This window comes from Cololabis saira, chromosome 15 (assembly GCF_033807715.1).
Source record: "Cololabis saira isolate AMF1-May2022 chromosome 15, fColSai1.1, whole genome shotgun sequence".
NCBI classification, from domain to species: Eukaryota; Metazoa; Chordata; class Actinopteri; order Beloniformes; family Belonidae; genus Cololabis; species Cololabis saira.
The window spans coordinates 33,472,117-33,494,566 of NC_084601.1; the positions used below are offsets into that span (position 1 = coordinate 33,472,117).

The following is a 22,450-nucleotide window of genomic DNA, read 5'->3' on the forward strand; positions in this document are numbered from 1 at the left end:
CTTTGAGGAGCACTTCTGCATCTAGTAAACTTCTCTGCTCATCAGAATTAGTTAGAAGATTCGTCCAGCTCTTTGCATGATTCAGCACTGAGTAGCTGCATGCACTTATGACAAGATGATCGTATGACGGTCAGAGCCGGATTAACGCAAAGGCAAACTAGGCATGTGCCTAGGGTCCGATTGACAGGGGGGGGCCCAGACAGAGGGACAAAAACATTTTTTTTTTTTTTTTTTGTCTGCACACATATTAATGGTTGATACATGCCGGTAAAAACCTAAGGCATACCCAGGCGAAAAAAAAGTATACTTTAGCATAATAAATTTAAGCACACTTAGTATACTTCATAAGCACATAATTATTGTACTCAAAGTGTGTTATTTTCGAGTACTAAAAACGTACTTAGTATACTAATGATATATCATTAGTGCTACTTAAGACATGCTTAAATACAACTTAGTGTACTTGACTGTACTATTTTGAGACACGATTAAGATCAACTTACACATACTTAAGTACAATTTTCTCTACTAATACTGTACTTATTTAAAATGTTCTTTAATTCGATTTAAAGTATACTTTAATCCACTTTTCAGATTACTATTAATACATTTAGAATATACTGGAAATGTATTTCTAATTTAATCATAATGTGTTGCCATTGCATTTTAAATATATTTACAAAAATGTAATAAAAATTAAAAAGTTGTACTTAAGTATATTATATTTCATCTTAACGGTGTCTCAAAATAGTACAGATAAGTACACTAAGTTGTACTTTAGTATGTCTTAAGTAGCACTAATGATATATCATTAGTATACTAAGTACATTGTTAGCACATCGAAAATAGTACACTGCGAGTACACTAATTATGTGCGCAGGAAGTATACTAGATGTACTTCATTAAAATACACTTCAATAGTACACAGAAAGTAAAATTTTTTCATAATTAATTTGAATTTGGAATGACTTTTAAGTAAACATAAAAAATAATTAGAACATACTTGGAGTAGAAAAAAAGTTTATTTTTAACATGCACAGCATTGCAGGAAAAATGTGCATAAATCAAGTACATTTAAGTACAACTTAAAGATGTAAAGTTTAGTGTTGGTACAGTACATCTAAACAACATTTTCAAACAGTTTCTCTTCATCAACATTTTTTTTTCAAATTTGGATCATTTGACCCCAGATAATTATTTTTAGTAATATTAAGTTCACAAAAAAAAAGAAAAAAGTTTATCAACAAATTTTACAGAGACCTGAACAGCTTGATCTTCAGAAGAAACAATAGATGTGCTAGCTGTGCACCGCAGAGAAGCTAGTAATGACAGAAATGAACATTAAACTGACTTTTGAAACATTGACACAGTTTGTGTAAACTCAAAATGTATGTCCACCAAAAAATAAACAAACAAAAACTATTACAATCAGTTACTGATGTTACTGCTTACTGTTTCTTTTTGGTCACAAAATTCTCATTGTTACATTTTCTCCGAATCACTGCTCTCACATTAGACACAGTTGTTCCTGGAAATTCAGCAATAACTGTATCTGTAAAATAGAAAAGGACAAATAAAATGGTATTACAAATCATGCTTTTCCAAAGTTATCACATTAGCAAGAAGGGGGCTTACATACACGAGGAAAACCTGAAACATGTTGCTTCTGACTATGGCCAAGGCAAGGGTGGAGGCAGAAAAACAAATGATAATAAGGAAAAATAGAGTTAAACTTATAATGAAAAATGTGTCTTATCCTCCCACAATATTCCCTTATTCCTGTAAATACTTACATTTGTTTGAAGAACTTGTGATGGGTCATCTTCATCTGAAGTGAGACTGGAAGTTGCAGTAATTCTTTTTTTCTGTACCGAAGAGAAAGAATGTATTATATGACAACAACATATGAACTATACCACAGATTTTTTAGAAAAACATTTCAAATATAAAACATCATAGTATTACAGTGTCATAAATTCATTAAGGATTTTATGTGTATGACATGACACTCTTCTTCCCTTTCATCTTTGCAGCCAGCAGGAGAAACACAATGTTTTACTAGCTACTGTAGTGGATTTTGGGATATTCAAACAGATTATTTCATCACTCAAGGTTCTATAGTTTCAGACAAAAATAATTCAGTGGGTGACATTCACTTCATATCATTTTTCATAAACAAGATGACGAGACAATATTAAAAGCATAACCAACCTACAAATAGGGATTTCAGTGAATCAAGACTGGTAAGTATAAGAAATGGAGTAGCATTTTGAACCTACAGGTGTTTTAATCTAAGTATATTTTCTAAATAAACTACCAACACAAGCAACAAAAATAACCTTTGCTTTGCTTCCGTCATATGTTGTGGTACAAGGTGAGCTCCTTCTCCTTGCAACTGCCATGTGCCAGATGTCTTCGTCCTTGAGGAAGGCTTCTTTTCTTTCCATCAACTCCTTGTAGTTGTCTGTAACCACAACCATACATCAGACAAACTGTCAAAACCAGGTTTTTTCCCTCTTTTGCTCAATATTTTAGATATTTTGTATGTCTCGTGAAATGCACCACGGTCAATCTAATATTATACACAACAAGTCACTTTAAGTCTTTTTATAAACACAGTTACAAAAAAATTGAAATTACATACAAGGTTAACATTAACAATCATTAGCATGAGCCACTGGCAAATTCTTTATCAAATAATCACTAACACTTGCTGGCTGGCAAGTGCTAGCAGAACAAATTTGTACAAACAATTTTGTTCTTGTTCTTTTCTTTACATTGTGGCAATTGTCGATTTATGGTTAGCACCACACAAAACTTTTGCTAAACATGCTCCACACAGCATGCTCACAAATGTTCACACTAATTGACGCATTAGCTGTCGCCAACAGCTAGCTAGCTAGTTATTAGCTAATGCAGCATGTGAATGACAACTTTGCCTATTAACTTGTTTAGTCATTGTAGAAATAATATTCATTCATAAAATACTTCACACCATGCACGAGCAGTACAAACCTCCGAGTAGGAGCGGTTTTGCGGCCACCTTGTCTTTAGGTGCTTTCCTGGTCCCCCAGCACACTTGTATCCATCCGTCTTCACTCGACAGGTCCGGCCGTTTTAATACCTGAACAAGCTGCTGTCCGTACTGAGGTGTCACAATGTCAGTACTTTCGACGTGAATTGTGTTGTCCCTAAAATAAAACATCCCGAACTTGAATTGCGCCATTGTAAGTCGACTATGACGAGGTTTCCTTCAGCTTCATTCAAGCAGGTTGCATTCGGGGGAAACCAATCAGCGGCAGCGCAGCCGCGAGTACTTCAGGGTCAATTTGAAAAATGTGGAAAATGCACCACATGCAAATCTTCACTGCCAAATTGTAAGAAATAGGGATTACATATCAGTGTGTATTCTTGGTGTGCCTTAAAACAAAAATGGTAATAGTAATAGTCCAACAGTTGTGGTATAACAAAATACAAACAAAATCATAGGGGTGAATACTTTTTCAAGGCACTGTACCTGGCCTCAAAATGTTGAACTTTAACAAACTGTTTTCATGCAAAATCAAAGACTTAATTTTTCAGTTATGTTATGTGTTTTTTGATTGCTGTAAAATGTAAGTGAAACAATCCAAGTTTTGGAATATGTACTTTCCATGTGATGATAAGAAATACACAAGGTTGTACTGTTTTTTTAATTAGAAATACTGGTGACTACTGCATTATATAAAAGCATATGGTCAATTGAAAGGTGCTCTATGTTGTTGCTGTTCATGTTTATTCATAATTCACCATTAAATTTGAAGAATAGATGGATGGATTTTTAAGTATTGCATAAAAACAACGGTGGTGTTGAAGTAATCCAAAAAACTAAACGTTATAAAAACAGCTTTGTTCCAGCTGCAGTAACACTGGTGAACAAGCTGTAGTTTGCACAAAAGTTGCACAAGTCACTTTTCGGAGCACGATGTATTTTACAATGTTTTTATATTGCTCTTATCCATTCCTAACTTGGAGGAAATTTTGCTCTTGGTGTTTTAATTCTTTTTTAGCCTCATGTCTTTTATCTCTTATATTTATTTCATGAACTGCAGCACTTTTTGTCGAGCCGAAGCTGTCTCTTGTTTTATGTGTATGTGTTCTTCTTAAATGTCTTGTTCCTGAACTGATTGTCTGTTTTCTGCTGCTTGTTTTAACTCTCGACTGCAAAACCAGTTTACCCTTGGGTATCAATAAAGTAACCTGAACCTGAAATGTACTTTGTATCACTAATTGCTAACATTTTAAAATTTAAATAGAAATGTAAGGATATTTTTTCAATTAGAAAAGGTATTATTACATAACAGCAATGTTGCATTTTGCTAGTAAAATACAATATTTTAAAAGGTTGAAGAGAAAGGGTCAGCTAAAGAAATTAAAATTATTAAAAGAAATGGCTAAATACTGATGAATTTGTTCTGGTTTATAGTATACTTATGAAGAATACACTAATTTACCACTGAAGTAGTTTTTAATTATTAATACACTTATTTTAATTGCACTTTAACACTACTATGCTAACAATGATATGAAAAAAATGTTATAAAAGTAAACTTATAAAAAGGTTGCTAAAAGTGCACTTAATAAAAGTAGATGCAAATATACTAAAATTAAACTTATATTTAAAGCATTCAAAGTACATAATAAATTAATATACTAATAAAACACTTATATATATTTCAATGTTAGTATATTTTATATGAATATACTTAATATGAATTTAAGTATTAGTACAAAGTAGTGTACTTTATCTAAGTAAACTTAAGTACTACTGAGGGAATAATACATTTGTAATTAATACATTTATAATATATTTTTGGTTTACTTTATTTTAACACATTAAGTCCAAATGTGCTGGAAATGTACTTTCAGAAAATTAAGTACATTTTTAGTACATTAAAGTATATTACTTTTTTGCCTGGGTATATATATGTGTGCATTATTACTATATTTAGTATACATACATATATATATATACGCATACATACGCACAGGGCCGCCGCAAGGGATGTGCGAACCGTGCGACCGTACGGGGCCTCGCGCCCCAAGGGGCCTGGCGCTATGGGCCGTTTTTTTTTTCCCCCAATTTTTTTTTTTTTTTCTTTTTTTTTTTTCCTTTTTTCCCTTATAAATATCAACAGTCAAATTCCATTACAGACCTAAATATGTACTAGTCTGTGCATATCAATACATATATGTGCAATGATGCGCGTGTCTGTTGTTCAATACAACTGATCAGACCAAGCGCAGACACAAGGTGCTCTGATCCAGACGGTGGAGTTGGAACAAACTGTCACACGATGTCGAGAGAACGAGACAGATTCAGGAAATTTCCATCAGGGGATGAAAAAAGAAAAAAACGAAGGAAAATGGAAGAGTTTAATGCCTCTCTGAAAGGCTCGTTTGATAAATTTGTTACAAAAATCACCGATCCGACTGGGTCTCAAGCAGCCGCGGGGCCCCGCGTCGAGGCAAGCCCAGATGATGATGAGGCAGGGGAAGGTATCCAGTATTTTGCTAATTGGAGAGTTAAAATTGCGCATATAGACACCCGATCCGACCCGAAAAACCCAAAAATTTCACGAGGGCCCCCCTGGCCATTTCACACAGGGCCTCGCAAATCTCCCAAACGGCTCTGCATACGCATACACATACATACATACATACATACAGACATACATACTACAGCACACTTTGTCTTACTGCAAATTTTATTGGTATTTGTAGATTTGACTTCTTATTTAACTATTCAATTTAATCAACACATTTAATTAAGATTTTCTGCAAAATGCTCACAATCGATAAGATAAAGATAATTTAATAGCATTTAATAGAGCGGTGTAATAACGTATAAATAATAAAAATCTAAAAATAGTCTGATAGACTGTTTAATATACAACACATGACTTATTTTGGAATACAAAGAACCAACTTGACTATGACTATGCTATGTAAAATGTGAATTAAGTTTTATTAGTAACTTTGGTAAGTTTAAGATTTCATAAATAACAGCGATGGAGGGGGTTCCAAAAATCACAGTCTGCCTAGTGTAGTCCATTTATTTAATCCGGCTCTGATGACGGTGTCTTTTAAGACGTAGCTTTCTTGTATAAAGGTGATTGTTGTGTTGGGTGGGAAGGGAACACTGCTAAATGACATTATTAGTAGTAATAAAGCAGTTGCTAAGCTGCTCTTCCAGAAGACGCTGTATCAAAGCGTGGTTGTCTGTGAAGACACAACTGTGTGTGTAGCCAGCATATGCCAACATATCCAAATTTCTCTAAAACACTGGTAAAAGCTGAATTATCAATCTATTTTTTTTTTAACTACGACTTATGCTTTACATCATGCTCTTAATGCTCTTAATTCATGTAAAACCTACCCATAATTTATAGTAATAAAAAGCAGGGATTAAAAAAAGAAGTATCGTATGTGCTTCTGTATAAATTCAGTGATGAAATTATAATTATCCCATTGAGTGCATAGAATTATGATGATTATATCTCCTTTAGGTTTTACCAAACTTGGTATAAACCATTAATATACATGCAGACAAGGAGAAAAATAAAAAAGATAATTAATGATAAAAACTCTAAAAGTTTATTGTCATAATCTGACCAGGGAGTTAAAATGTAATGGAGTTTTAAGAAGTTATTATCTATCATATAAATAGTGTTCTTTGTGAAAAGCTGTTTTCTTGGTTTTAATTCTTTTATTTTGGGTTTTTATTTTTCAAGTCACATTAGTCTGTTGCACTTTTTCACAAAGAACCTTAAAAGTCATGTCACTTTTTTGAGTCTTTGTAAATTGTCGAAACTTTTTGCTTTCTTGAATTAAACAAATTTGTATATTGGATGTGAGACATTTGAGAGATGTATTAAATATCTGCAGCTTCTGTCTAAAAATAACAGGAACTCCTGTCATTGTGAACCTGAAGTTATCTGCTTTTAAATCCTGAAGCTAAAAGGTGCGTGATGCTGATATTCTCTCTGTCTTTAAGAGGCTAGTTACATTTTATCACTGTGGTATTTTTTTAGTACACTTGTTAATACTGCTTGTAAGTAAAATAATTGATTGTAAGAATAATGAAGTAAAAGTAAATGTACCATACAAATGTGATTGGTTTTCTTTCTGAATAAAAACATTTTCACCAGGTGGACTTGGTCCTGCTGCTTTCTTTCAGATTGTATTTATGCTCAAGCTGACTGACTTTTTTGTAAAGAGGAAAGATTTTATACGGTTGGTAACCGTAAATTGGTAACACCATGACACCAATGCCTATGATCACAGTGTGGCATGGAAACCTAATTATTACAAATATAGAATATGTTCGCAGTGTTTAACAATAGTAATCAAGTGAACAAAAACAATGATTGCTGAAGTATAACTTGGGAGGATGTTTTGGGCCCTGTCCCAATATTAGACTATTAGACTTGGACCAAATTAGACTATTTAACCCTGTAGATTTATTATATACTCTTATACAGTTAAACTAATGAGGGTCATTTTGAAAAAAGGAATAAAAAATGGAAAAAGTCCCCAAATCCAATTATTTGTATTACTGTTATTGATTGATTAGCTAATATACAAAGGTACAGGTGCCAGGGACAATATACAGTATTAGCGCAGACATACAGCATACATAAATAAAAAGCTATTAGTAGTGCAATTAACAGTTCGAGAGTTGGGAATAGGGTGGGGGTCTAGGTTTACAGTTAATACTCAGATAATAAAAACAAGTGGAGGGAAAACATGGATTAGTCTACATTTTTATTTTTTCATTTAAAAAAAACTGCCGGGTGGGGGTCGTTGGCCTGAAGGGTGAGGGCCTCCTGGACACGTGTCCGGCCCGGACCGGGTGGCCGGGGATTGCCTGGGTCGCGGTCCGCCGCCGCGGGATCCCTGACTGCTTCTTTCCGCGCCGTGGGGGGGGGGGGGCCTCGCAGGCGGTGGGTTGCCTCCCTCCTACTCCTCCCCTCTGTGGGGTTGCCGGTGGCCTGGGTTCCGGGTTCTTCCTTGTCGGCCTCTGGTCTCGCGGGGTGGCGGGGTTGCTCCCCCCCCTCCCCCACTATAGATACACTTCAGGTGGAGCTTTGTTTGGTTTATTACACACACACACACACACACACACACACACACACACACACACACACACACACACACACACACACACACACACAATCATATACATACACACACACACACACATAGCCACAAAGACATGTACACTCACACGTACACACACACACACACACACACACACACACACACACACACACACACGCATGATCATATACATACACGCATACACACACATAGACATACACACTGGCTTGTTCACCTGCATGCTTGCTCTGTAGTTTTTGTGGTTAGGTAGCGGTAGCTTAGCTCAGACTGCGATCAGATCTCAAGATTTAGGTCGATTGCTGTTCGTGTTTTGGTCGGCTCCGTGCCGGTTTCGTGTTTCGTTTGTGGTTTTTGTTGCAGATTTCCAGTGCTTGACGTGTGTCTCCGTGTGTTCTTGCTTCCTGGATTGGCAGTGGATGTCGTCACCCGCCCCCCCCCCCAAAAAAAAAATAAATAAATAAAAATCACTGTTTGTATGTGTATATTTATGTATTTGTATGCATATGTATGCGTATATATATATATGTATATATATTAAATATAGTAATAATGCACATATATATACCTTTGGTTTCTATCATCATGGTATCAATCATTAATATGTGTGCAGACAAGGGGGAAAAAATAAATAAATAAATACATCTGTGACATATTCAGACATATATACACATACTGTCACACACTGTCCTGTCCGTCTTATTCTTGGGAAACCTTCCCAATGGAAAGACACTGGAGATGTGGGAGAGCCCACACAGAGACATTTTTAAAAAGGAGGCATCTCTCATTCGCAGCAGCTGCTGTGTAGGTTGGCTGAGTTGTGCCCGCTCCAAGATGGCGGCGACGTTTCGCCGCATCGAGTGGTTTTGCCCACTGCTGCGATACGTCAACGTCGCCGCCATATTGGATGTGGTAAGACTGCCCTGTAAACTGATACAAGTAAATTGACTTATAAAGCGCCTTTCTACAAAGAAATTTACGTGTTACGTCTCATTTATTCATTCGCACACGCACTAATATACTTGGGAAACAGTTAGGCACCAAATATAATATATTTAATTTTCAAAAATAAGAACTTTATTGATCCCACATAGGAGTCATTCATGTTATATCAGCTATAGAGAACAAGGTAGTGCAGAAAAACAATATATATATCCCCCCTCACAAAAATAATAAAAATAGAGAAACATATTTTCTCATCAACAAAACATATTTTACATTTTTCAAGTAACAAAATAACATATTTGAACCATTTTTCAGACAATAAACTAACATACTGGTCCTGTTTGCGGGCTGGAGAAGACGGTGACGTGTCTACAGAGCAGCAGTAACAGCTTTTATTGTCTGAAAAATGGTTAAAATGTTATTTTGTTGCCTGAAAAATGGTTCAAATGTTATTTTATTGTCTGAAAAATGGTTAAAATGTTATTTTATCGTCTGAAAAATTGTTCAAATGTTATTTTGTTGTCTGAAAATGGTTCAAATGTTATTTTGTTGTCAGAAAAATGGTTCAAATGTTATTTTATCGTCTGAAAAATTGTTCAAATGTTATTTTATTGTCTGAAAATGGTTCAAATGTTATTTTGTTGTCAGAAAAATGGTTCAAATGTTATTTTATGTCTATGGTCAATGCGGCCTCGATAGGGACCCGGATGGTGTGCAATGCGCCATGACGCCACTGGGGGGCGCCAAAGCTATTTTTAAATCTACAGCAGTTGAAACGCCTGATCTCCGTCATCTTATCAATTTGTGCTTTGGGTGTGTTTGAGTTTTATTTTTTGCTCTGCAAAACAACCCCAGCAAGACGGCAGTTCGTTTCACAAAAACAAACATGAACACGTGGAAGGTTTAAATGTCCGTGCTACTTTTTCGCATTTGTTAAATACCTTTAATGCGTGTTGTATTGTGTGTGCGTGGTTACCATGGCGACACAGCGGGGTAAAGCGGTGAAGGACCGGAGAGCCAGGCCGGCTCAGCGGAAGCGGCCGCCGGCCAAGAGCTCCAAGACCCGGCCGCAGGCTGCGAAGGGAACCCGGAGGAAGAGCAAGGTAAACGGGCTGGAGGAAGGGGGGCTGTCCGATGAGAGTCCGACCATCACTGGGAACACTGTTGGCTAGAAAACTACCATTATAATCCCTCAAAACAACGAGTTTTTAGTTATTTATTCATTTTTACAGTACTTATAGTAATTTTTTGACCTAAAAGGTCTGGGCTTGAAGCATAAAGCTTATCTTGCCCAACTTTTAACACAATAGAATATACAAAAATAACTAATTAAGTATCATGAGGTTGCACAAAATAATAATAATAATAATAATAATAATAATAATAATAATAATAATAATAAGTGTTATTATTATTATTATTATTATTATTATTATTATTATTATAATGTTAGTAACTGTAATATTAGTAATAATAATAATAATAATAATAATCGATGTAATAACTGTAATAATAGTAATAGTAATAATAATAATAATGATAATGATAATAATGATAGCTCTGAAAACAGAAAGTGAAAAGATGCTAAAGAAACTGACAAAAACAATTTAGTTTGTCATTTCATCTCATGCATGTGTACATTCTTCTTTGTTTGCTTATTGTGCTTCTATATATGTGTCCATTACCTTTTCTTTGAATAATATCTTGTATGCTTTTATTGAGTTTGCTAGTTTAAGGTCGTTGTCTAATGAGTTCCACAGTTTTACTCCTAAAACGGATAAACATCTGCCCTTTGTATTTGTTTACTGCTGTTGTGTCAAACATTGCTGTTCCCCTGAGGTCATGTTTGCCCTCTCTTGGCTTGAACAGTTTTACAGTCGTACCGTCAAAAACTGTAGTTTTTGGCTGAGACTTTGTAACTGTGGCAGCTTAAACTAACTAAAAATTATTATTTAATTGCACTTTTTTAATTTTTGAAATATTTTGCAATATATTTCAGAAAACAATTATTAGATTTAAATGACTAGTTTTGAAGTATTTATAAAGATCCTGCAGCTGTTGTGTTGTCATGAAATAATATCAATGTGTGAGTACGATGCTATACTGCTTGTCATTTACAGAAGACTAATGTTTTTTACAATGTAATTTTCATTTTTTTTGCAGGCATGTCGTGCTAAGGATGCAAAAAAGGGTCGCACCGTTCGAAAGAAACAAAAGCATAAAGATGCAAAACGACCAAAGAAAATTATCAGGTCACAGTCTAAATGTTATGTTGATAATCCTGTTAATAACCCGTCTACTTGAATAACTTCTGCAACTATGTTGGTAGCTTGAGAGTGGATAGTAAACAAGTCCCAAGAGCCAAAATTAAAGAAACATGTTAAGAAAATGACAGAATAACAAGAGTTGATGTGCTTTTGCCCCTTAGCCCTAACAGTGTCAGACCATAATTATTTTTTTGATTTAGAAAATGAATTACAAATAGTACAAAAAAGATGCCAAAGTACAGTACATGTACCGGTAGCTACCAACAAACCTTTATACCTTTGTTTGAAATCTGATATGAAAACATTTAAAGGAATAGTCAATGCTTAAAGTGTAATAAAAAAAAACAAATTAAGCTAATCTTTCTAATAAATGATACTATTGTTACTCAATAATAATGAGGCATCAGTATCGTTCTTATCTACAGTAGTCTCAGTTTAAATTCAGTTCAGAGGTTCCCAACTTGGAGGTCAGAGTGCATCAAACTGGTACAAGGTAACTTAAATAAGTTGTGGCTGTTTATAAGGTAGGCATAAATAAGGAGGATTTACTGTACAGATTTGAAAAATATAATATACTATATTCATTTTCCTAAGCGGATTAATAAAGTATTTTTAAATGTATTTTTTTAGTTAAGACTGAATTGCTTAACTCAGTTAATAAAAGAAATCCCTCTGTGGCCGCTGCTTCCTGTGTTCTCATTCAGATTCATTTCTCTTGTGTTGATAGGAAATCTTCCAAGCTTCAGAGCCCTTCAGGTAAGGACAGCAGCAGTTACAGTAAACATTACAACCCAAGAATATCTGTAAGATGTGAGATACAAAGTTATGGGAGTTATTTACTGAAGCTAAAAGTTAAAAGTTTTTTTTAAATGTGTATGGAAAAATGTGAACGTCTCAGGTGGCAAGAAGCGTAAGGTGACGAAAAGCACCAGGAAAACCAAAGAGACCACCAGATCCCAGACCCCCAACCGGCTGAAAGGAACCGGCACCAAGTAAGACAGCTGTCGAATAAAATAAAATAAAATAAGATAAAATAAAATAAAATAAAATAAAATAAAATAATAACCGTAACATGATGTTGCTGTTGGATTAGAAATTATATTATATTATATTTTAGAGTTGTGCACAGCTCTGATATTCAAGTTGGAGGACTCCTTAAAAGCTGATTTTAAGAAAATCATTGTTTTTGTTTTATTTGTTCACCTTCAAGCACAATTTTGTGGTATTTTTATTTTTTTCCAACTTTCGTTTTTAAAAGAAAATCAGGGGGTGCCTTTCTCACCATTTTTAAATGTTTTAGATGGTAAAGTTATTGAAATGTGTTACAGAACCTTCTGTTTTAGTCTTTTTTGAAGCTAAACCTGAACAATGTTCATAAACAGGCATCATTTTGTGCCCAATAAATAGTTTCAGGGTTCAATCCTGGCTGCTTTTATGGATATATATGTAATATTTGAGCACGGTGTTGAATTTCCACTAATGTTATATTGTGTAGATCTTTAAAGGGCTAAAGTGAATGTTGGACAACGTCTCTGTAGCTTATCTGGGTCAGACATGTTGACGTCTGCAGTGAAGCCACATTTGATTTCAGCTGCTGCTAGCTCCATCACATGTTCTCTTATGTAAACACAGCCGGTGTAAACGCCCTCTCAGGTTTTTCTAAATCATTTAAAGAACAATTTTCTGTCATTGTTTTGTAAAATATACAAGAGTTATTACTTTGACATTGTTTCTTGTGCAGAGCAAGCAGATTGGTGTTGAAGAGTTCGGCCAACGTCAAGAAGAAGAAGAAGAAGGTGTGTCCTCGCGTCAACAAAGCAGCAGTGAGTAACACAGATGTTTATTGCAGTAAGGTGATTTTTATAGTTGTTCACATTTGTAGTTGGAGTAGATGATTCATGCATTTACACTCACACGGGTGGAGGCCCAACGCTCTCATGGAGTTCTCTCCTTTGTTTTTCTGAGTGTTGCCATGTGCTCCTCCAAGTAAATCTTTGGGTTTCTGTTCTTTTATTAAATAATTCCACCTTAATAAAACTGATGTGTGCCGGGTTAATTATATTAAATGAATAACTGTCCTCATAGATGCTGTGACTTTTGTGCTTTAGCTCATTTAAGATGAGAAGGTGAAGCAGAAAACTGTCATCTGTAGGATAAAAAAGTTACATTTTGTTTAGACATCTTGGACGCTGCATCCAGACGAAAGACCAACGGGATCCACTAGCTGGGTTATCGTTAATGCGTTACTTAAAAGGTGGCACGTGTGATGGTATGGGAGTGTATTAACGCATGCATCCATCAAGACATCAACAACACAGAACATTATATACTCAGGTTTCAGAGGTGTCAAGTAACAAAGTACAAATACTTCGTTACCTTACTTAAGTAGAAATTCTGGTTATCTATACTTCACTGGAGTAATTATTTTTCAGACGACTTTTTACTTTTACTCCTTACATTTTCACACAATTATCTGTACTTTTTACTCTTTACATTTTAAAAACAGCCTTGTTACTCTATTTCATTTCGGCCTTTAAAAAAAAAACTATCCAGTTAAATTGCTCCATCCGGATAGAGTGAATTTGGTTGTGGTTGTTTCAGATGTTCTCGTCCAGTTTTGTTCTTACATCCGTTCCCTCAGATTCCTGCAACTAAACTTGGATGTACATTCCAATAAAGGTTAGGATAAATGATAACATGCCTCTGAAGTTTCACTTATTGCACCATTACAATACTTATAGGCAACTAGTCATCATATCTCCTGCTCTCTGAAACACATGTTAATGCTCAATAGTACACATATATGGTTCTTTAATATATTTGCATTATACTAAGATGCATTCATTTTCAATGGCTTTTGTCCTTAATGGCTTTTTCCCCCTTACATTACTTTTACTTTTATACTTTAAGTAGTTTTGTAACCAGTACTTTTATACTTTTACTCAAGTAAAAAACTTGAGATGATACTTCAACTTCTACAGGAGTATTTTTAAACTCTAGTATCTATACTTCTACCTGAGTAATGAATGTGAATACTTTTGACACCTCTGACAGGTTTTAGAGAAACATAGCTTGAATGTCCATCCGTTTTAATAAAAGTCGGGGAAGACCTCACGTACGTTGCAGAGCCACATTCTGGCCACGTTGCACTCGCCTGTCCCAAAGCTTTTGGCAAATTATGAGATGAACATTTGACAAAGTAGGTCCGAAACTCCTGAGAAGTTAATCTTCTATAATACAAGAAGAAAAAAGAGACACATTCCTGTTTCTTTATGTATTTACTTAAAGCTTGTTATTGGGACTAACTAAGAATGAGACCCTGTATACATATATATCTCAAAAAGCAGCAACACTTTTTTTCATTTTACTAAAGAAGATAAATAGTTTCTGTCTCCTCCCATGCAGCCTTATTTAGTATATTTTTTATAAGTGTCACTTATCTCTTATTATCTCCTTTTGGGCGCAGCTCTGTTTTAGGCAGAAATATCGCAGTGAACATGGTTTTGAGCACGTATATTTAGAATCTGTGTTGACACGCTGAACTTTCAGGGTGGGCTTAGCTTAGCCTGTTTTATCAGCTCCCTGGGAGGTGCTGCTCCCAGCTCAGCGTCTGGGGGGGGGGGTTACACGCTTCTATCAGCTGCCACCATATTGGAGCGTGCAGATTCAGAACGAGGACCACGACTTGTTTTTCTCGTGTGTTTATGTCTCATGAAGTTCAGAAGTTGACGTGCTGCAGAACTGCAGGATTGTGAAGTGGTTTTATTAACAGGAGGTTGATCATACAGACAGACAGACAGACAGACAGACAGACAGACTGATTTGATGAAGTAACTGTGAAAAATCCCTGTTTTTTTGTCTTTAGCAGAGACCAATATTTAAAACATTCAAATTAACACCAGAAGTCTTTGCCACCATCTCTTTGTGAAAACGAGCATCATCAGAGAAATATCAGCATCAGCTAATTATATGGGCTCAAATTAATGCCATAAGTATTTTGTATCTGTAAATAAACTTTGTACTTGCAAAAAATATTTGTACTTGTAGAAATATTTTGTGCATGTGAAAAAAATATTTTTACTTGTAGAAATATTTTGTGCGTGTGCAAAAAATATTTGTACTTGCAAAAAATATTTGTATTTGTAGATACAAAGCTACAAACTTTTTTTCAAAAGCTACAAACCTTTTTTACAACTACGAGTTATGGCAGTGTTTTGACGTGCCAAAACTAAGAGCCAATAAGCGATCTTTGGCACGGGTTTCAAAGCGTTTCTGGAGAGCCAATCAGCATCACCTACTGACGTTGCGCACAAAATATTTCTACAAGTACAAAGTTTATTTACAGATACAAAATACTTATGGCATTAATTTGAGCCCATATAATTACTATTAATGGTTGAACTTGTTCAGAGCAGCTTGAGTCTGGGCTCTCATGTCTCACTTGATAAAATGCTGCACTTCTTCTCACCTGAGAATCATCAAGTCTCTGTTATTGCCCAAATACCGTATGTCTCAATACCTCCTGCACTAGACTTATAGGTCTGGAGACCAGTCTTGGCCTCAAGACCGGTCTCAAGACCACTTTTTTGTGGTCTCGGTCTCTTGTCACGGCCTCGACAGTCTTTGGTCTTGGTCTTGTCCCGGTCTCGGGTATTTGAGTTGCTCTTGCACACCAAGGTGACAGAATCTGGTGATCACCAGTTCTTCCTCTTGTACAGTTTTGTAAACGATAATTGTGTGTATCTTTAATATTTAAAATGCATGTTTCATCTCCGAATTAAGTCCAATTTCAATCAGTAACATTTACTATTCATGAGTTTTCTGAGGTGGAGGGGGGTGTTGGAGGCTGGTTATTCTGCTAGAGGACTTTGGGACTAGTTAGTAGTTGTGTCAATCCTTGCTGCAGTTGAATACAACCTCATATGGAAACTAGCTGAACCAGGATGATGTTCTACAATCACACAGGATCAGGAAATAACTAGGTTTCGTTTTGGTCTCGGTCTTGAGCTGAACTAGTCATGACTTGGTCTTGGTCTTGGTCTCGGTAGAGATCTTGGTCTACCCTGCACCTTACCTTTAACTTTACAGATAATCAGAGCTGACTCCAGTTTTGTTTTTCTTGGTTACTTCTTGCATTTTAATTTGTAACACCAACAAGCTACTAACACCCTTCCAAATGTTCATATTTCCAATAACATTTTGGAAAGAGTTACGGTAACCAAATTTCTAGGTGTTATGATTGACGAAAATCTCACTTGAAAAAATCATATTACACTCATCTCCAACAAGATTGCAAAAAATATTGGAGTAATCAGACGTATACGGCATCTATTACCAAGAAAATCTGTATTATATTATATTATATTATATTATTATAATATTATTAATAATATAATTATATTATAATATAATATAATATAATATTCATATTATAATAATTATAAATTATTAATTATATTATATTATATTATTATATTATACTATGATTTATCCTTATATTTCATATTGCAATGTCATTTGGACTAGTAGCTTCATGAGCAACCTCAACTGTATCTTAATCCTGCAAAAACGTTTTATCAAAATGATTACATTTTCCAATAGATTTACTAGATCCACCCCATTGTTCCAATCCCTAAGTATTCTCCCAATTTATGCTGTAAATGTTTTTCAGATTTGTCTTTTTGTCTATCAATCCATCCACAAGCTACTTCCAACCTGTTTTCATTCTTTATTTCAATTCAATTCCCAAATTCATCACTTTAATACTAGGTCTGCAAACAATCTCCATCCCACCTTTTTCAGGACGACTTTTTCTCAATTTTCAGTTAGGTTCAGAGGTTCCTCTTTATTGGAACACCTTACCACTCAATATTAGAGAATGCTCGAGCACAAATAATTTCAAAAAACAAATCACAACTTTTTTGCTAACCCAGCTTAGCAAAGTTTAACAACTTTTTCCAGAACTTCTCTGCACATCCTCATCAGATTCCTGTTTTTCTAGTAATTTAGCTTATTCTCCTTAGTTGTCCTATGTTTTACATATCTCTGTAAATATTGTTGTTTTTATTATAGGAGGACCACTCGACAAGCCCTCATGGGTTTTTTTGGTTCCTCCTGCACATTTTTTCTGTTACATTGTATTTCTTTCTTTTGTTGTTTCCTTTTTTTCTACATACTATTTTTGGCGGTTGTGTATTTTTTTTATGTGCAAATAAATAAATAAAAAATAAATAAATAACACTCACTTCTACATGTTTAAGAAAGTCAATTAAAGTTTGTAATATTCTGGCAGAAGGTCAAGAACGGAGCCGGCGCCAAGAAAGACACCCCAGATAAAGGCAGCAGCCCCCAGAAGTTTGGTGCCAAACAGAGCCGAGCCTCGTCCCCGTACCAGCGGCCCCGCAGTGGTCAGTACATGTAGTACTGCAGTTGTATTTCAGCTCAGAAGCCAGTGTTAAGAGAAAAGCTTTACTCAATATGCTTAAAGTAAAAAAAAAAACAACTTAAAAACGTTCACATTTACAGCTTTAATCATTTATTTTCCACCGTTGCGCAGAGTTGCTGAGAGGAACCTTCCGGATCAGCGCCCCGGGTCCAAACGGGACCGGCAGAGATGCCTTCAGGTCAGTCTGGACTCTGGAGACTCAGCTTAGGTGTTTTCCTTCAGCGTGTTGAATCAGCATCAGTTCAGCCAGAGAGATTGCTCCATTTTTTAGTTTTTCAGGGTTTTTTCAGCGTAAATGTTGAATGAAAGGAGTACGGAAGATTATTAGGGCCAGGCAGGAGAAAAATAAAAATAATATTTTAGAGGAGGAAGATTTTTTTTTCATTATGCACTTCGAGAAAAAAGTCGAAATGTCGAGAAAAAAGTCGAAAAGTCGAGATTAATGTTGAAGTAGAATTTCGAGAAAAAAGTCGAAATGTTGAGAAAAAAGTCGAGATTAATGTTGAAATACAATTTTGAGAAAAAAGTCAAAATGTCGAGAAAAAAGTCGAAATGTCAAGAAAAAAGTCAAAATTTCGTGAATAAAGTCGAAATGTTGAGAAAAAAGTCGAAATGTTGAGAGAAAAGTCGAGATTAATGTTGAAGTACCATTTTGAGAAAAAAGTCAAAATGTCGAGAAAAAAGTCGAAATGTTGAGAAAAAAGTCAAAATGTTGAGAAAAAAGTCGAGATTTTGAGAAAAAAGTCGAAATGTCGAGAAAAAAGTCGAGATTAATGTTGAAGTACAATTTTGAGAAAAAAGTCAAAATTTCGTGAATAAAGTTGAAATGTTGAGAAAAAAGGCGAAATTTCGACTTTATTCATGAAATTTCGACTTTTTTCTCGAAGTGCACAGTAAAAAAAATCTTCCACTCTCAATTTTTTTTTCTCTTGCCTGGCCCTAATACTCTTCCGTAAAAAGGAGGAATATTGTTGGTTTAAACTGAAAAAAGCAAAGCAAGGTTATGTCCTCATGTGCCAGTGTCGATTTTATACATTTGTTATAAGTTCACTGGAGCTGAATGGAAAAAAAAATCTTAATTTATCAACAGTTCTTAGCAAAGTATCGTTTGCTTAATTGAAAGTGCTGCGTGTATGGGTGTCTTCTTTCCCTCTGTCTGACGCTCATCAGGAACGTTTCTATTGTTCCTCCAGATCCTCTCAAAGGCCGGATTTGTCTGATGACTCTGACTCTGACTCTGACTCTGATGAAGACGACAAGGCGTCCAGCAGGTCAGTAAACACATCTGAGAGAGGACTCTGACGCGAGTTGTCTAGACCCGACCGCACTCAAACCTCTGATTTAGGTTCACGAGCTGTAAAAGATTAAGATCAGGAAAAGTCACACTAAGGTGAAGTGAAGACTGCAGTAGTTCGTCTACATCAGGGGTGTCAAACTCATTTTGCTTGGCGGGCCGGATTTGACCAATTTTTTTTCTCCAATTTTTTTACACGCTCAAAATAACAAAAACCGTGTGAAATTTTTTTTTTCTAATTCTTTTTTTTTACTATTATCTAATCCAGGGATTCCCAAAGTGGGGTGCGCAAGCTGCCTCTAGGGGGTGCGCGAGATGAAAAATGTAATGGCGGTCTGATAATTTTTTTTTTTCACACATATAAAGATGTGTAAATAAACATTTCCTTTGTAAAATTTTAAATCAAAAACTGTAATTTTAATGAATAAATAAATGCAGGCTATTCAAAATGCACGTCTGTAACGCCCGCCAATGTAATAATGCCCACAATTTTTTCTGTAATTATTCTGTAGTAACTGGACTATATCTACCAAATGAATTACATTTGCTTAGTTTGTTTTGGTTTCATCAATTTGTGCAAATTGAGGAGGAGGAGAGACCTCATCTCATCATGTGCGCGCTTCGGGTTTGCGCGATTCGAGTTTAGGAGCGCACCTTCCATGAGAAAGACGCAACAACTGGTTTTGGAGGTGGCAAAGACAAAGAATAGATCTTTCCTCACAAAGACTGTTACACTGGATATTTGCGAGTTACCCAGACCTATAAAGCTGGTAGAGGTGATGTGCCCAAATTCAGAGCGCACTCCACATGCGCTTTGCCACCTCGGTGGCAAAGCTCTATTCTGGGATGCCAATAACGTGATCTGTAGTTTGCATTATTCGTTTTGCAGAAAATGCAGAAAACGGCCTGATGGTTTTATTATAAAACCATCAGGCCAACCTTAAGCCAAATAGTCGCCTCGGTGGCAAGTTTCTTTCTGCAAGGAGCAGTCAATCACTCCCTCGATTCTTTCTCTCTCTTCCTCTCTTCTTTTTTTCTACCTCTCCATAAAGTTACCATCAATCCAAAACACTCGCGCTCCAGCGCGTGCTCGAGGGGGCGCGCATTGGAGCTGCAGCTCATACTAGTGTGTGTGTGTCGGGGAGGAGAGAGGGGGGGCGGGTGAAGGAGCAGAGGGGCGCCTATAATGACGTGCTGCTGTTATTAATCATATACATTACACACAAACGCTGTTAAATACAGAAAATGCACATTTCAAATCTTTTTCAAACATGAGCAACGAGAGGCTCCTCAGTCTCTCTCTCTTCGCTCTGACGGCTCTGGTCCTGTTGACGACTAAAAAAAGGCTCCACGGAGCAACTTGTAACAGGCAATGCTATCAGAATACGATGCAAACAGTTAATCTTGGATAAAACATCTTTGTCGCAGGAGTCTAAGACTTCAATAATGGACGGGAACTCATGTCCGCCATCCACCCTCCGTTTGATGAGTTGTCTGAAGGCTGATTTATGGTTCCGCGTTACACCGACGCAGAGCCTACAGCGTAGGGTACGCGGCGACGCACACCTCACATTGTGCGTCGCCGCGTACCCTACGCCGTAGGCTACGCCGTTGATTTAACGCGGAACCATAATTTAGGTTTAACAGTCCAGCTGCCGCGACACATCGCCTGACGTTTTACGGATTACATGCAAAAATAAGATTTTTTATTTTGAATTATTTTGAACATCATGATTACATACTAATAGGCTAGATTTAAAATACAACATGTTAGTAAGACTATACCAAAAAACAAAAAAAAAAGCATAACATTTTTGGGTGGGGGATCGGGGGTGCGTCAACCGGGTTGAGACATAGAAGGGGGTGCGCGGCTAAAAAAGTTTGGGAACCGCTGATCTAATCCAATATCAGTTTAGTTAATTTTAAAGGAAATATGCACTTTGTTTACTCTAATTATGTAAAATATATTTCTTCAGGATCTTTTCTTGAAATGTCTTTACTTTTAATATCATTTTACAAAGATAAACAGAAAAAAGTATGTTTTTTTTATATTTCGCTTTTTTATAGGAAATCTAATTAAAAGCTAAATCTTTCTTATTACATCCGAGAGTGTTTCTTTGTGATTTAGAGATTTTTCCAGTACAATTAAGTGTATTTATTTTTAAAAATTGGCGCGGATATTTATGCCAGTGTGCCGAAAAAGTCAGCACTTCTCTTTTAACTGTTTTACTTTGTCACTATCCTCGTATTCAAAACTGAAATTCTCAGAATAAATATCTTCTCTCTCTTTTTTAGCAGTGATAAAAGAAGTGACAAAGAAATAAAATCGGCAAATGCATTCTAGAAAACAAAAAAAAATTCGAAAACTGCTCTCTTTGTGGAATAACGATGGATTTGTAGAAGAAATACCGTATTTTCTGGACTATAAGCCGCTACTTTTTTCATAGGTTTTGAACCGTGCGGCTTATACAAAGGTGCGGCTATTCTGTGGATTTTTCTTCCACCACTCGGGGCGCTCTAACCAGAATTAGAATCAAAACTAAGACAAAATAAATGCAAAGAAGAATACGCTACTTCTTCTTTAGCAGATAGAAGTAGGTAGAAGCAGATTTCAAACAGATAAATAGATAAATAAATAGCGGTTATTTTCTCTTGGTTCTGTCCCGTTTTAATCAGCAAAGTTGCTGCCGTGTTAAAAGACACTGTTAGGAAAGATCTATTTAGGTACAAACATGTACATCATTTACAGTTCAAAATCCTTCTGTACATGTAGTAAATATCTAATCTAACAACATAAATATCTGCGGCTTGCATATCTTTTTTTTTTAATAGAGTGGATGCGGCTTATATACAGGTGCGGCTTATAGTCCAGAAAATATGGTATATTATCGGATATGCTGCGATTCATGGCAAATATTTATGCCTTCCTTTTTAGTAAATTAACATTTCGTTTTTTTGCGTTGGAAACCTCTCTCGGGCCGCACATTTGACACCCCTGGTCTACATCTTCTCACATTTAAAGGAGAATGAAACGACTCGTTGTACAGACATGACATGGAAAACAGCCAATACCTACAGTACACGTACCAACATTTTGAACCCTTTGTGTTTCAATGTTTTTCTACTCATTTATGAATTTTGCCAGTTTTCCTACTTTTTGACTTCCGGTTTTTGACTCTGCATTCACAGCTGTCGGCCTCTCAGCCTGCGTGCAGAGGAGCCTCCTGACACTCGCAGAAACGTGGCGAATGGAAGGTCACGTCTGGCAGATATTGATCCCATGGCCATCGATCAGTCTGTAAGTTACATCATATTTTTAAGTCAGTGATTAAAACTGGG

The 22,450-nt window shown here is 35.9% G+C and overlaps 1 pseudogene; it reads left to right on the forward strand.

Annotated features, from left to right (window-relative positions):
• The first annotated feature begins 9,954 nt into the window (after nt 1-9,954).
• Nucleotides 9,955-22,450, forward strand: part of LOC133460705 (ATPase family AAA domain-containing protein 2-like) — a 33,836-nt pseudogene continuing 21,340 nt past the window's right edge.